The 13,724-nt window shown below is 42.6% G+C and overlaps 1 protein-coding gene across 3 annotated transcripts in view; it reads right to left on the bottom strand.

Annotated features, from left to right (window-relative positions):
• Window positions 1–13,724, bottom strand: part of LOC131193276 (platelet glycoprotein IX-like) — a 51,699-nt gene that overhangs the window by 2,614 nt on the left and 35,361 nt on the right. The window contains exon 1 of one of the 3 annotated variants that reach the window (XM_058173286.1): window positions 2,806–3,121. The exons of the other annotated variants lie outside the window; for them this stretch is intronic. The gene's annotated coding sequence lies outside the window, so the exon portion shown is untranslated. Of the gene's footprint in view, window positions 1–2,805; window positions 3,122–13,724 lie in introns of those variants that run through there. 3 annotated transcript variants of the gene reach the window in all.

The raw sequence follows: 13,724 nt of genomic DNA, 5'->3' as shown, positions 1-13,724 counted from the left end.
CTCTCTCCAAGGAATCACCACTGCTATGCGATAAGGAGGACTTTTCTACCAGGCAGAAAATTCCTATATTCACACTGCTAAAAAATTAAGCTCTTTTAAAATAACATCTCTCTCCCTCTCCCTCTCCCTCCCTCCCTCTCTCCCTCTCCCTCTCCCTCCCTCCCTCTCTCCCTCTTCTTTTTCTGTTCTGTCTTTGATGGCTCATTCAGCTGCTCATTTTCTGAAGACTACAGCTTGCATTGTTGGTGATGCATTATACAGCAAACATCGATGCATCTTTCATAATCTGATGTTATCATAAAAGCTTTGCTTTTCAATGGAGTCAATGCATGCATTCAGTTGAGATGAAGTGCTAAATAAGCCAATGACACACAGGGGTTTGAAGCTTTGAGTTCTATACTTCTTATGTATGTGTTCTTTTTCATAAAAAATGATACCCTACCTAACACAGACAGTGATCTGATTTTTTAAATGGGTCTTTGAATAGTTGTAATGCTACATGGATGGCCAACTTTTCTAAGGCAGCACAAATAAAAAGCCAATCAAGCACAAATAAAAGCCAATCAGATAGTTATTCTTGTATATGTTGGATCTTTTATTTTTCAATTTCTATAGTTGCCCAGCTCAACATGTGACACTGATTAGATTCATCATTCATAAAATCACAGAACTGTGGAGTTGGAAGAGACCACAAGGGTCAAGTAATCCAACATCTTTCAGTATGCAAGAAAACCAGTTAAGCTGTTTGCAAGAGGTGGCTGACCAGCCTCTTCTTAAAATTTTCTAGAAATAGATAATCCATAATAGGCAGAATGGAAGTGCCTTGAGTTAGTTCCTTTGTTTTAGGTCTGAGAAAAATGACTGACCCAAAATCACACAGGTAGGCTTGTGCCTAAGGGAGGACTAGCAGTCACAGTTTAGTGATTTCTAGTCTAACATTTTAACAACTTTACCGATTATGAAGGGTGGTGTTAAAAATGTTCCATTCTATATGCCGAAAGTGCTAGGTTTGCCAACGATCTCACCAATGCAAAGTAGAGGGGGAAAAAAGATTTTGATAGACTGTTTCTTCTAATGAAGCCTAGAATAATCCTCCAAGGGCTTATAGGTTTTGTTCAAAGTACAATAATATCCTATTACTATATTCAATTTTATTATAGAAATTGTCCCTAAGAATCTTTAGAACTTTTTAAAGTACAGAGAGATGATGCTTAGAATGTATTTATCAGTCAGGGTAAAATCAATGATTCCCCAAAGGGAATATTTAATCCTTATCTTAGTATGAAGTACTATTTATTAAAATAATAATTTAGCACTGAATATAAAGTTGAGACAGCCGTGTCTGTGCATTGCATGATTACTCAGCACTTCCAACGCAGTCCTCTGCACATTTATTTGGAAGTTAAGTCTCTTGAGATCAGTCACATTTGCTCTTAATGGATTAAACCCATGATGGCGAACCTATAGCACAGGTGGCACATGGAGCCATATCGGTGGGCACGCAAGTGTTGCCCTACCTCAGATGCAGCGCACCAGCTGATTTTCGGGCCTTTCAGGCCCATCGGAAGTCAGGAAACAGGCTGTTTCTGGCCTCCGGAGGGCCTCTGGGGGGGAACCATTTTCACCCTCCCCAGACTCCTAGAAAGCCTCTGGAGCCTGGAGACAGCAAAAAATGGGCCTACTGGGGCCATCGTGCCACTGCATGCCAAAAGTGGGGGGAATCCGGGGTGTGTGTCACACGCACATGTGCAGGGGAGCGGGACGCATTGAATTATGGTTATGGGCACACACATGTGTGCACGACCCCCCCTGTGCTTCCCCTTTTGGCACACGATGGCAAAAAGGTTAGCCAACACTGGATTAAACTGTTAGTCACTTTCTTATCTGGAATATAACCCACATAACCTGCTAATTCTAAACAGTTAATGTGATAGAAAATCAAATTTCATTTATAAAATATTTAGACTTGGGATGCCATTCCTATCAGTTGCCTCATAGACATTTAACTGAAATTCAAAGAGATGTTCAATTAATGGGAGTAAGCAGGAGGGCTTCACTAATTTTCAGGGGACAGGGACTTCCATTTGCCTATCTAGGCAAGGGCTGATCCACCTACAGATGGCCAAAGACTACAAATAACTTTTGGGAATGTAGACAAGAAAGCAGCATGATGAATAGCATGCAAGTTTCCATTCCTCACGGGAGTTTGGAAGGAGTTTCATATCTTTTAAAATGATTGCGTACATGCATTGCTCAGCTTCCCTTGGTTTTCCCAGTGAGACACTGGCATAAGGAGCCCAGAGGAGCAAAAAGATGCCAGAAGAGGGGAAAACAGATCTGGTGAGGAAGAAAGAGCAGCAAAAAAGATCAGGCAAGATAATGTGGTTGCATTAGCTCTGTGAAGCGGAAACTTATTGGGTGAGTGGGGTTTCAATTCAGATTGCCACCATCCTTGTTTACACTGCAACTAGTCTTGTCCCTAACTTGACTCTTGTGGATGGCACACTGGCTGAGAAGTCTACCCAGAGGCTGCTTTGGTCAGCACTGGCTGTCTGGGTCATCTTGCTTTTTATGCATGGGGGTTCATTAAGACGAACAGTCTCTACAGTAGGAAAAGGGTGATTTGGTTTTGTGGGTGTGTTTATTCAAGAAGAAACTATGACACGAAATCAGATAGGTCTGCTGCAGATTATCTTCAGCAGTTTAACATGAAAAATAAGCTAGGAGAAAAGGTGCCAAAAAAAAGGGGGGGGGAAAGAAAGAGAAAGGTGCAAGCTAAAAAGAGAATTGAATCATATTTCTTACCTTTTTTTGTTTTTTGTTTAAATAGAGGCTATGTTCTTCTCACTGAAGCTTCTTAACTGGCACCAATGGAGCAAATGCAATAAGTGGTTTTTGAATTCAGGAAGGAAATGAGTTTAATAAGGGCTTCCCACAGAAGACAAGTCTCCATCATTATCTCCTGAACTCAAGGGCCATTCAGATACTTGATGGGTGTTTCCTGTGGTGGTGGGAAGTGGGAGAGCTTCCTTTAAGGGTGCACATCTTTCTCTCTCATCCTTGCTCTATGCACTCCTCACCAGTAAAGTATTCTACCCAGCATATCCATGGTTTATGTATGCTGGTCGGTCTAATAACAAGAGACATTTAGGCTGCAGGGATAGACACATACTTGGTCACATGGACCATCGGTCTCACTCAGTAGAATGCTGCTTCAGAGAGAATTGGGAATTGCAGGAGTGACATTTTGGCCCAGTGGTTTTCACTGGAAAAACAAGGTAAGTGAAGTGCACAAGTGAACGGTGGCCCAGTCTGAAGAAGATTGGTTTTTAACGGATGAGATTTGCCTGACTCTGCAGAGGGTCAAGAAAGTTAGGATGGCATCTGCAATCATGCAATTGAAACTCCTGTTGTTTTTTTTACATGTGCTACATACATGGGCCATATAAAAAGTCATACTGTTACAGCTGTTTTTTTTTTATCCCTTCTCATGGACACCCCCATGGCACTGCTTTTGCCTAGGTTAATAAACAGCCGTCAAGTCTTCATGCTTTATGATTATCATAGAAAATTTTGGAACTTGCAGACCAGCTCTCCTCTCCCTCAGATTTTCATACACATCATTACACATCATCCTCACGTAACCATGATTCTTCATTCCACAAAGCCTATGCAGAAGTTTAAAATATCCGACGCAACTTTAAATTAATCACAATTTTGTATGTTTGTATACTTGGGCTCCCTGCCTCTTAAAAATGATGATAAATGATTGTCTTAAGAGAAAAATGAGGAGTCAAAAGAAATCTCGGCATTAAAATTATGCCATGCTCCACCACCTGTTTTGAAACTCTGTTTAATTATTATTTATTTTGAAAAACTGGCCTAAAGGGTATCTAGGTCTATTCCTTAGAACGCTAAAGATTAATTGGTAATCTTGACTTATAAAATGATTTATAGTACACATTTGTTTCTTAACATTTAAGAGCTGGTTGAAAAATAGCTACAAGCAGGAGAATAAACCTTTTCAACCTTTTTCAAAATGATCTTCATGTGGAAATAGAAATAGTTCCCATTAAAATTAACACCTTGTCAGCTTGTCAGTTTTGTTGTCACAATCTGTTGCTCACGAGACTTTTAATGAATGCAGCGCTGGAATCAGCCAGCAAAGATTCAGTCAGTCAGTTCAGCAGACTTAGACCTCCCCCCCAAAAAACGTATCTTCTGCATTTCCTGTCTGCATCATCAGACTGTGTGAGGGGAGGGGAAGATGTTCTGATTTGGAGAATATTCATGGAACGGAATTCTAAATGAAGTCCAAGTGTCATTTCTCCTCTTCACTTTATTTTATTTCTGTTCTCCAAAAATGTAAGAACAATCAGCTGAGGTAGTGCGTCCGTGGGGGGAGGTTCAAAAAAGTCATATGGCAGCTGCACACTGGAAAGCCCACCTGTGTTTTTATGTGTGTTACTTTAATTATAGGTGGGCAATGGTTTCCATAATGTGAATGCGGCCATTTGATTTTTTTATACTTCCTCTTGAGGATGTCCCTGATTTAAGAAATATCTGTTTGCTTCCACTATGAGTGGGCATAGCCACCAGATTAAAATTGGCTGAGCATTTAATAAGTAAGAAATTTGTTGATTATTATAACCAATTTCATTGTGTACATGATGTACAATGACAATACAATACTATACAATACTATACTATACTAACCATTTTCCTACTTTACGAACTGGTTGGTTATTGTATTGATTTCAATGTACTGAAAAACAGGCTTTCCAAGCCAATTTTCTTCCCTACTTCCGATTTTCTTTTCCAAGCTGCCACTCATTGTTACTTTTTATTTGTTTAATTTATTATATGTGCATGCCACCTGTCTCATCTAGAAGTGACTTATGCTTGTTTCTTCCTTAACATGTTCCATTTTAGAACTGAAACCTGTTTGGTTTTTTTCCTCAGCATTACTCGGGCAATTCTGTTGACATATATTCAAGTTCACCCCCAGAAACAAAGAGGACAAAAAAGCTGAATTTCTTCTGAAATAATTCTGGAGTAGCATTAAGTTATTTTACTTTGCTCAGACTCTTTTGTTAGCATGATAGGTGTCACTATTGGCCCAGAGAAACCCAGCGCTCAGTTGAAGTTCAGTTATTCTCTTCTACAGCCACTGGTCCCTCTGGAATGAAGAAAGAGGAATCCTATCAGTACAGCAAATAAAATGGTGTCTTGGGAGACATAGTATTTTAGATCTAAATCAAAAGGGTGCTTTTCTGTAGATGTGGGTATCCAGTTAGCATCTCTTTAATTTTCCTAGGCATGCATGACTACTCTATAAGCATAGGAAAGTCGTAACTTTCTAAAGAAGCGGGTGACAGATATGGTGCATACACCCACGTATACCCCAAAGCACCTGTTTGAGTTTGGATCCAAAATGAAGCACATCCCCAATCTATTTCTTATCCATCTCTGTTTCCCAAAACATAGCCATCCTTGGCTGGTCTCAAAAAACAGAGCAAGATGGGAGCTGGTTAGTACTTGGATAGGAGACCATTAGCAAATATTAAGATTATAGACAATTTACAGGATGGTAGACCTCCCAATCTAGTTGTCAGTCCTAAAAAACTCTCCCATCCAAGTACTAACCTGGTCTAACTCTCCTTAGCTTTCCAGTTTCTTTCTAGTTTCTCCCCCAAACTCCCAAACCTTTATTTATTCAAATTTATTCAAATTTATTTATTCAAATTTATATACCGCCCTATCTCCCGAAGGACTCAGGGCGGTGTACAGGCATTTAAAAGACATATAAATACAATATAAAACAATTAAAAAACTGATTCTAACAAGCCCGTAAATTTAGAATTAAAATATCAAATAAAACCCAATTTAAAACCAATAATTTAAAATCTAGCTCAGCCCTGCACAATTAAATAAATACGTTTTAAGCCCGCGGCGGAAGGTCCGGAGGTCGGAAAGCTGACGAAGTCCGGGGGGTAGTTCATTCCAGAGGGTGGGGGCCCCCACAGAGAAGGCCCTTCCCCTGGGCGTCGCCAGACGACATTGCCGCGCCGGCACCCTGAGAGACCCTCTCTGTGAGAGCGCACGGGTCGGTGAGAGATATTCGGTAGCAGTAGGCGGTCCCGTAAGTAGCCCGGCCCAATGCCATGGAGCGCTTTAAAGGTGGTTACCAAAACCTTGAAGCGCACCCGGAAAGCCACAGGTAGCCAGTGCAGCCTGCGCAGGATGGTGTTATCACGGGAGCCACGAGGGCTCCATCTATCACCCGCAGCCGCATTCTGACTAACTGCAGCCTCCGGATGCCCTTCAAGGGGAGCCCCATGTAGAGAGCATTGCAGTAATCCAGGCGAGACGTCACGAGTGCGTGGGTGACCGTCCATAGGGCATCCCGGTCCAGAAAGGGGCGCAACTGGGGTACCAGGCGAACCTGGTAGAACGGTCTGCTGGTGACGGCCGTGAAATGGTCCTGTAGAGAGAGCCGGTCATCCAGGAGGACGCCTAAGCTGCGGGCCCTTTCCATCGGGGCCAATGACTCGCCACCGATGGTCAGCCGGATTTAGCTGACTGTATCGGGATGCCGGCATCCACAGCCACTCTGTCTTGGAGGGATTGAGCTTGAGCCTATTTCTCCCCATCCAGACCCGTCGGCCTCCAGGCACCGGGACAGCACTTGATAACCGTTGGGGTGGTCCGGTGTAGAAAAGTACAGCTGGGTGTCATCCGCATACAGCTGGTACTTCACACGAAACCACTGATGATCTCACCCAGCGGCTTCATGTAGATGTTAAACAGAAGGGGCGAGAGGATCGACCCCTGCGGCACCCCACAAGTGAGGCGCCTCGGGGCCGACCTCTGCCCCCCCGTCAACACCGACTGCGGCCGGTCGGAGAGATAGGAGGGGGACCACCGATAAACGGTGCCTCCCACTCCCAATCCCTCCAACCCGCGCAGCAGGATACCATGGTCGATGGTATCGAAAGCCGCTGAGAGGTCTAATAGGACCAGGGCAGAGGAGCAACCCCTGTCCCTGGCCCTCCAGAGATCATCCACCAACGCGACCAAAGCCGTCTCCGTGCTGTAACCGGGCCGAAAACCGGACTGGAACGGGTCTAGATAGACAGTTTCATCCAGGTGCAAGGGAAATTGATATGCCACCATACTCTCTACAACCTTCGCCGTGAAGCGAAGGTTGGAGACCGGACGATAATTACCTAAAACAGCCGGGTCCAAGGACGGCTTCTTAAGGAGGGGCCTCACCACCGCCTCTTTCAAGGCGGCCGGGAAGACACCCTCCACCAAAGAAGCGGTCGTAATCGCCTGGAGCCAGCCTCGTGTCACCTCTCGAGTGGCCAGCACCAGCCAAGAGGGGCACGGGTCCAGTAAACACGTGGTGGCATTCAACCTACCCAACAACCTGTCCATGTCCTCGGGAGCCACAGGGTCAAACTCATCCCACACAATGTCACCAAGACCGCCCTCACGCATCTCGCCCGTATCACTGCAATCTTGGTCCAGACCATCCCGGTTGAACGATTTTATCGTATAGATAACCGTTAAACTCCTCAGCACGTCCCTGCAACGGGTCATCCCGCTCCCCCTGGTGTAAGAGGGAGCGGGTCACCCGAAACAGGGCGGCTGGGCGGTTATCTGCCGATGCAATGAGGGAGGAGGCGTAGCTCCGCCTCGCTTCCCTCAATGCCACTAGGTAAGTCCTAGTATAGGACTTCACTAGTGTCCGATCAGCTTCCGAACGGCTAGACCTCCAAAGACTCTCCAGGCGTCTTCTCCGGCGCTTCATCCCTCTCAGCTCCTCGGAGAACCAAGGAGCCGGGTGGGACCCGCGCCGGGTCAGAGGCCCCAAAGGCACGACACGGTCCAAGGCCCCCGTCGCGGCCTGTTCCCAGGCCGCAACAAGTTCCTCAGTCGAGCCGTGAGCCAGACCCTCAGGAAATGGCCCAAGCTCCGTCCGGAACCCATCCGGGTCCATCAGGCGCCTGGGACGGAACCAACGTATCGGCTCCGTCTCCCGCGGTGGTGAATGGCGGTCAGAAAGTCCAGGCGAAGAAGAGAGTGATCTGACCATGACAAAGGTTCAATGACTAATTCCTTTAAGTCCAGATCTCTCAACCACTGACCAGAGAGAAAATCAGGTCCAGGGTGCCACCCCCAATGTGAGTAGGGCCATCATCTACTTGGGTCATGTCCAAGGCCGTCATGGAAGCCATGAACTCCCGAGCTGCCGTCGATGACGAGCCGGACGATGGCAAGTTAAAGTCCCCCATGACTAAAAGTCTGGGGGTTTCAACTGCCACCCCAGCCAGCACCTCCAGGAGCTCGGGCAGGGCAGCTGTCACGCAGCAAGGAGCCAGGTACGTGATCAGCATACCCATCTGACACCTATGACCCCATCTCACAAAGAGGGATTCGCACCCGCAATCTGAGGTACAGTGGTCTCCTCGGCTCTAGACTCTCTAATCACAACCGCCACCCCCACCCCTACCCTGGGCCTCGGCTGATGGAATGCACGGAAACCCGGCGGGCACAACTCAACCAGGGCACGCCTTCAGTGCCCAACCAGGTCTCCGTAATGCCCATAAGGTCCGCGGAACCCCTGTATAAGGTCACAAACGAGGGGGCTTTATTCACCACGGACCGAGCATTGCACAACATCAGCCGGAGGCCCAAGCTCTGAGGATCCTGACCATCCGGGAACGGGTGAAGTCAAGGGGTCGGAGCGTGATCGCTTTCAAACATCGAGCACGCGCTCCCGAACTTGATATGACCCTCGCTTCGCCATATCTGCCTCTCCCACTTACCGTGTCAATAGAACCACCCTCACAGATAGGAACACACTCTCCCCATAACCTCTGGACCTAATAAAGAAAAACCGCCATGAGCATGTGCAGGAACTGGCCCTCACCCGACGGGTTACCCCATTACCCGCCTTACCCTCCCACCCTTAAAATTCCCTTTCTAAAAACCCCATAAACCCTTCTTTTAGCATGCCACCTCTGTGGGTCCCAAGACCCGTCATAGAGGCCGGCCCTCGATAGTGTGGTGGGCCATTCCTGCGAGGCGGGGCACCTACGCAGGCGCAAGAGTTCCTGTTGCGAATAACGATAGAATCAACCATCAGCTGACTATGTCCCATTTGGCAGCCGAGATGTTATACTCTTAAGATTTAGTAAGTAATAGGGTTGCTTTCGGCTACACCAGAGAGCAGAAGGTGACACTGGGAAATAAGGAAGGCTCAAGAAAGAAAGAGGAGAGACATATGGATAGTTCCAATCTGTGATGTTCTGATTCTGAGAGCGGAACAGTTCATTGTAAAAACATCATCTGAAATAAACAACTTTATCTTTTCATTTTTTTAATGTTTATCGTACTCATTTATATATAACTTAATGTTTCATCCCACTGTGCTAGCCTATGATTCAGAGTAATGTGTTCCTTCATTTTTCAATGAGTTGATACAGTATAGCCAGGACTTTTTAAGACCTTGGGAGGCTTGGGGCAGGGTGTTCTTTTGAATACTGCCAACCCCAGCCCCTTCAACACATGCTTCTTGCTGCAGTCTACATCTATATCTATCTACTTATATCTATAGATGTATAAAGTAAGCCAATTTTGTGCAGTGATTAAGACATCAGGCTAGAAACCTGAGTTTCCGTTCTACCTAAAGTACAGAATCAGCTTGGTGACCTAGAGCCAGTCATTTTCTCTAGGAAGGAAACAATGGCAAACCATTTCTGAAAATACTTGTCAAGAAAACTATGGGGATTTGTCCTGGCAACCTCTGAGAAACACATTGAACACAATTGTATTCAATTGGACACAACTGAACATAAGAAATAAACACACACATAACCCAGTCTATATCTATCTTTTCTCCATGTGTTTGCTTTTGAAGCCAATATTCCAGTAATTGGGAGTGCATAATAAGATTGGTAATTCTGCAATAACTCTTGCTATTATTTTGTAACTGATTAGTTCTGCCTTGAATAAAAAAAGGAAGATCCATTTGGGCATTTCAAATACAAAGTAACTTTCAGAAGGGATCCCCTCATGTGTGGAACCTGGATCAATAGTTTCCACTTCCCTCCTTTGAAAATGTCCTTGGTGGAGTGTTATCCCTGCCTGACCAGATGTGCTCAAGGTACATTAATGTTAAAGTACATTCTAACATTTACATAGCACACTTAGTTTGATATTAAGCGGAGAGAATGTGACCCTTTGCAGAATTTCCCACATTTTTATGGAAGAGCTAAAATGTAGCAGACTCTAATAAATGTTCCACTTTCTTGCATTCTCAAAGGTTTCTTCCAATGGACAGTTTTCTTCTGAGAATTGATTATCCTGTCAGTTGTGGGAGCTCCGCTTGCATTCTCTTGTAAAGTGATTCATGCATACAAATGATGGAGTGATTGAAATCCTGCTGCTCTTCGGTAGCTGGAATTTAGGCTAATTGGATAAAACTAAACCTCCAGATGAGGTACATGAATCTGAGAAGAAGCCTATGTAAACTACTCTTCCAGAACACAAACTATTGTGGGGCATTCAATCACGTTGGGTTATCCTTCATTTCTTTTAGCTATTTATATAGTTCAATGCATCTATCTTCCTGCTCTGATATTAAAGCACTTTTCTATAACCTAGTATTAAAATATATATATAATTTGGTGGTTTTAGTTCTGTTTTAAATTGCGACATTGCTTCTAATGCTTTTACAAAAGGGTTGACAACCAAGAAGTATTGTCATCCATTGAAAGAAAATCTATACTTATTAAATTATATTGAATTCTCACATGTGCCATAACAGGATCTAGTAAGACTTAGGTTTAGAATAGGTGAAATACAGAAGACCAATTTTAAGAAACTCTCACCTTTGTTTTAATAAATGGAAATGGAATGGAATTTCAGAACCAGTTTAGCTCCCATAACATTAAGTGTCAGAGTTTGTTGTAGCACACACAATCAGACACAATTGAATAATTCTGCAGGATTCAACTACATAAGAAACTCCTTTATATACAATATCATTCAGCAGAATTCAGCAGACAGATCAGGAACACAGAAGCAATATTCATAGAAGCAAGTCATCACAGAGTAGAGAAATACAGAGGCTAATATATTGTACAGAGGCTTCCATTACTGAGGCCAAATCAACTCTTACATACAGTTCAGCAAATCTAAGTCACGACTCCAGACTCCAAACTGTCTCTTATGGCCTCATACAAACAAATACTGTGTTTCAGTTTTCAAACAGTCCTAAATGGCTGACGTAGTTGCTATGCCTATTCATTGGCTGACCTGTTACCTATTCCAGTCTATGAATATTAATACTCTGACATTAAGAAATAAAATATAGACTCTAATTCTATATTTATAAAGCTTTTATTGTCTGATTTAAGCTGCAAATCAGCATCACATTCTTCAAGAACTTTACTTTGTCATAGTAGGAAATTTGGATAGATAGCTTTGATATATTGTTTGACATTTAGTTTAGTTAATGGGAAGTTGCTTGAGAAAAGATTGGGATGCTATTGTTTGTGAAACGAAAGCCTGCAGTGAATAGTCATGGTTGCACATTAAATAATCTGTTATTTATTGACTTTTTAATTGCCTGGGTAGTTCCTCCAATTTATTTTATTTTATTTATTTATTTATTTATTTGTCACAACAATATATATAGGCATCACACAAAAAGATTATACAGTATATAAACATATATATGAGGAAATATAAGGAAGTATAAGCATATATATATAAGAAGAAAAAGAAAAACAATAGGACAGGAACAGTAGGCATGTTTGTGTTCTTATGCACGCCCCTTATGGTCCTCTTAGGAATGGGGTGAGGTCAATAGTAGAAAGTTTTTGGTTAAAGCTTTTGGGATTATGGGAAAAGACCACAGAGTCAGGTAATGTGTTCCAAGCACTGATGATTCTGTTACAGAAGTCATATTTTCTACAATCTAGATTAAAGTGGTTAACATTAAGTTTAAATCTATTGGTTGCTCTTGTATTATTGCAATTAAAGCTGAAGTAGACTTTAACAGGAAGGACATTACAATAGATGATTCTATGAGTTAAACTTAGGTCTTATCGAAGGCGATGGAGTTCTAGGTTTTCTAAGCCTAGGATTAGCTTAATTGATCTATCAAATTGATATCAAATATCAAATATCAAAAATATCAAATTGATCTAGCAAATTGATCTAGCAAATGCAAGTGTTTACAGCAATGGCTCTGTTGAAGTGAATACTGTGTTTTGCTGGGCCAAAAATTGTAAATGTGGTGAACTGGGAAGTACCAATTTAATTTTTTTTAATTCTGCCTTTATTTTTTAATAGATAAATGAAGTAAAACAATTGGTACAATCAATGAGTTTTCCATGAGAAAAAGAGGTGAGCTGATTAAGGACAATTGGCAAATCATTCAAAAAGAAAATAGTATTTCACAGGAACATGTGGATCACATTATTAAAGTTCTTCAATATTAAACGACTTCTGCAAAACAGGTTCCTATCAGTCTGCCAACAAAGAAAAAAACTTGACATGTGCCATCATTTGTTGTCACTCCATGAGAATGAAGGTAAGGAAATTATTCACAGCATTGTGATAGCTAATGAAAAATGGGCTTATTATTATGACCAAGAAATGAAGCATCAATCCATGCAATGTCATTACAAAGCTTCATCTATGAGGGGACACCCCCCTGCCCCAGACTTCAGAGGAAAATTCATGACTTTAGAACACAGATGGTGTTATTTGCATGAATTTCCTTGAACGCAGATCACATTGCAATACTGAAAACTTTGAAATAAAAACAAACAATTAGGCATAATTTGGAAAAAATAAAGAAATTTCGCTGCATCACAACAAAATTTGGCTACCAAAGAGGCAATTGCAAAGTTGACTCTCACTATCTTACACCATATCCCATACAATCCAGACTGGCTGACATGTAAGTTTCAGTTTTTCCCCAAATTGAAATAATGCCTTCAGTATCATGCATCGGTTTGAAAGAAGAGTAAAAGCCCTAGATTTTCTGATCTGGACTGGAAGTCCCCAGACTAGTACTGAGTGATGAAAATAGATACAGAACATAATGTTTTGCACCCCATCTTAACCCACCTATTTTGTTTGATTCTTTTTTCTTGTAAAAAAACACCCCACACAATTATCCAGGACCTATACTACATTGAACTATAATACAAGGTACTATATTATCTTACGGGTACGTAGCAACAGTTGTTGTTTTAAAATTTAATAGAAGTGGAGTGGAGAACAAAATACAGATTGAAGAAATGCTACATCCATAGAAATAATACATGGAATTGTTTCCTCACCATATTACTCCCACTACTTTCGGCTTCCTTTCTGCTCTTCTCTGAGTCAGATTCATGGTTTGATGAAGTGCCATCAAGTTGTTTTCGACTCCTAGTGACCACATAGATAGATCTCCTCCATGACAGTTTCTCCTAACCTGTTCTCCCAACCGTGCATTCATCACTACCGTGAGTCCATCCATCTTCTCTGAATCAGTGTGTTCATTTTAAAATAGGTGATCTGTGGGTCAGCGGCATGGAGATGACTCAAGATCATTTGGGGTGGAGAAGCTCAAGGAGCCATCCAGAATAACACTGCATTATGGATAAATGAGGGAATCACTGACATAATTTTTATTTTTGTGAAAAAAGAAAATA

The sequence above is a fragment of the Ahaetulla prasina genome, chromosome 2, assembly GCF_028640845.1.
Source record: "Ahaetulla prasina isolate Xishuangbanna chromosome 2, ASM2864084v1, whole genome shotgun sequence".
Taxonomy (NCBI): Eukaryota; Metazoa; Chordata; class Lepidosauria; order Squamata; family Colubridae; genus Ahaetulla; species Ahaetulla prasina.
Note: the sequence above shows the minus strand (reverse complement) of the source record. Positions and strands in the feature narration are given on the sequence as shown.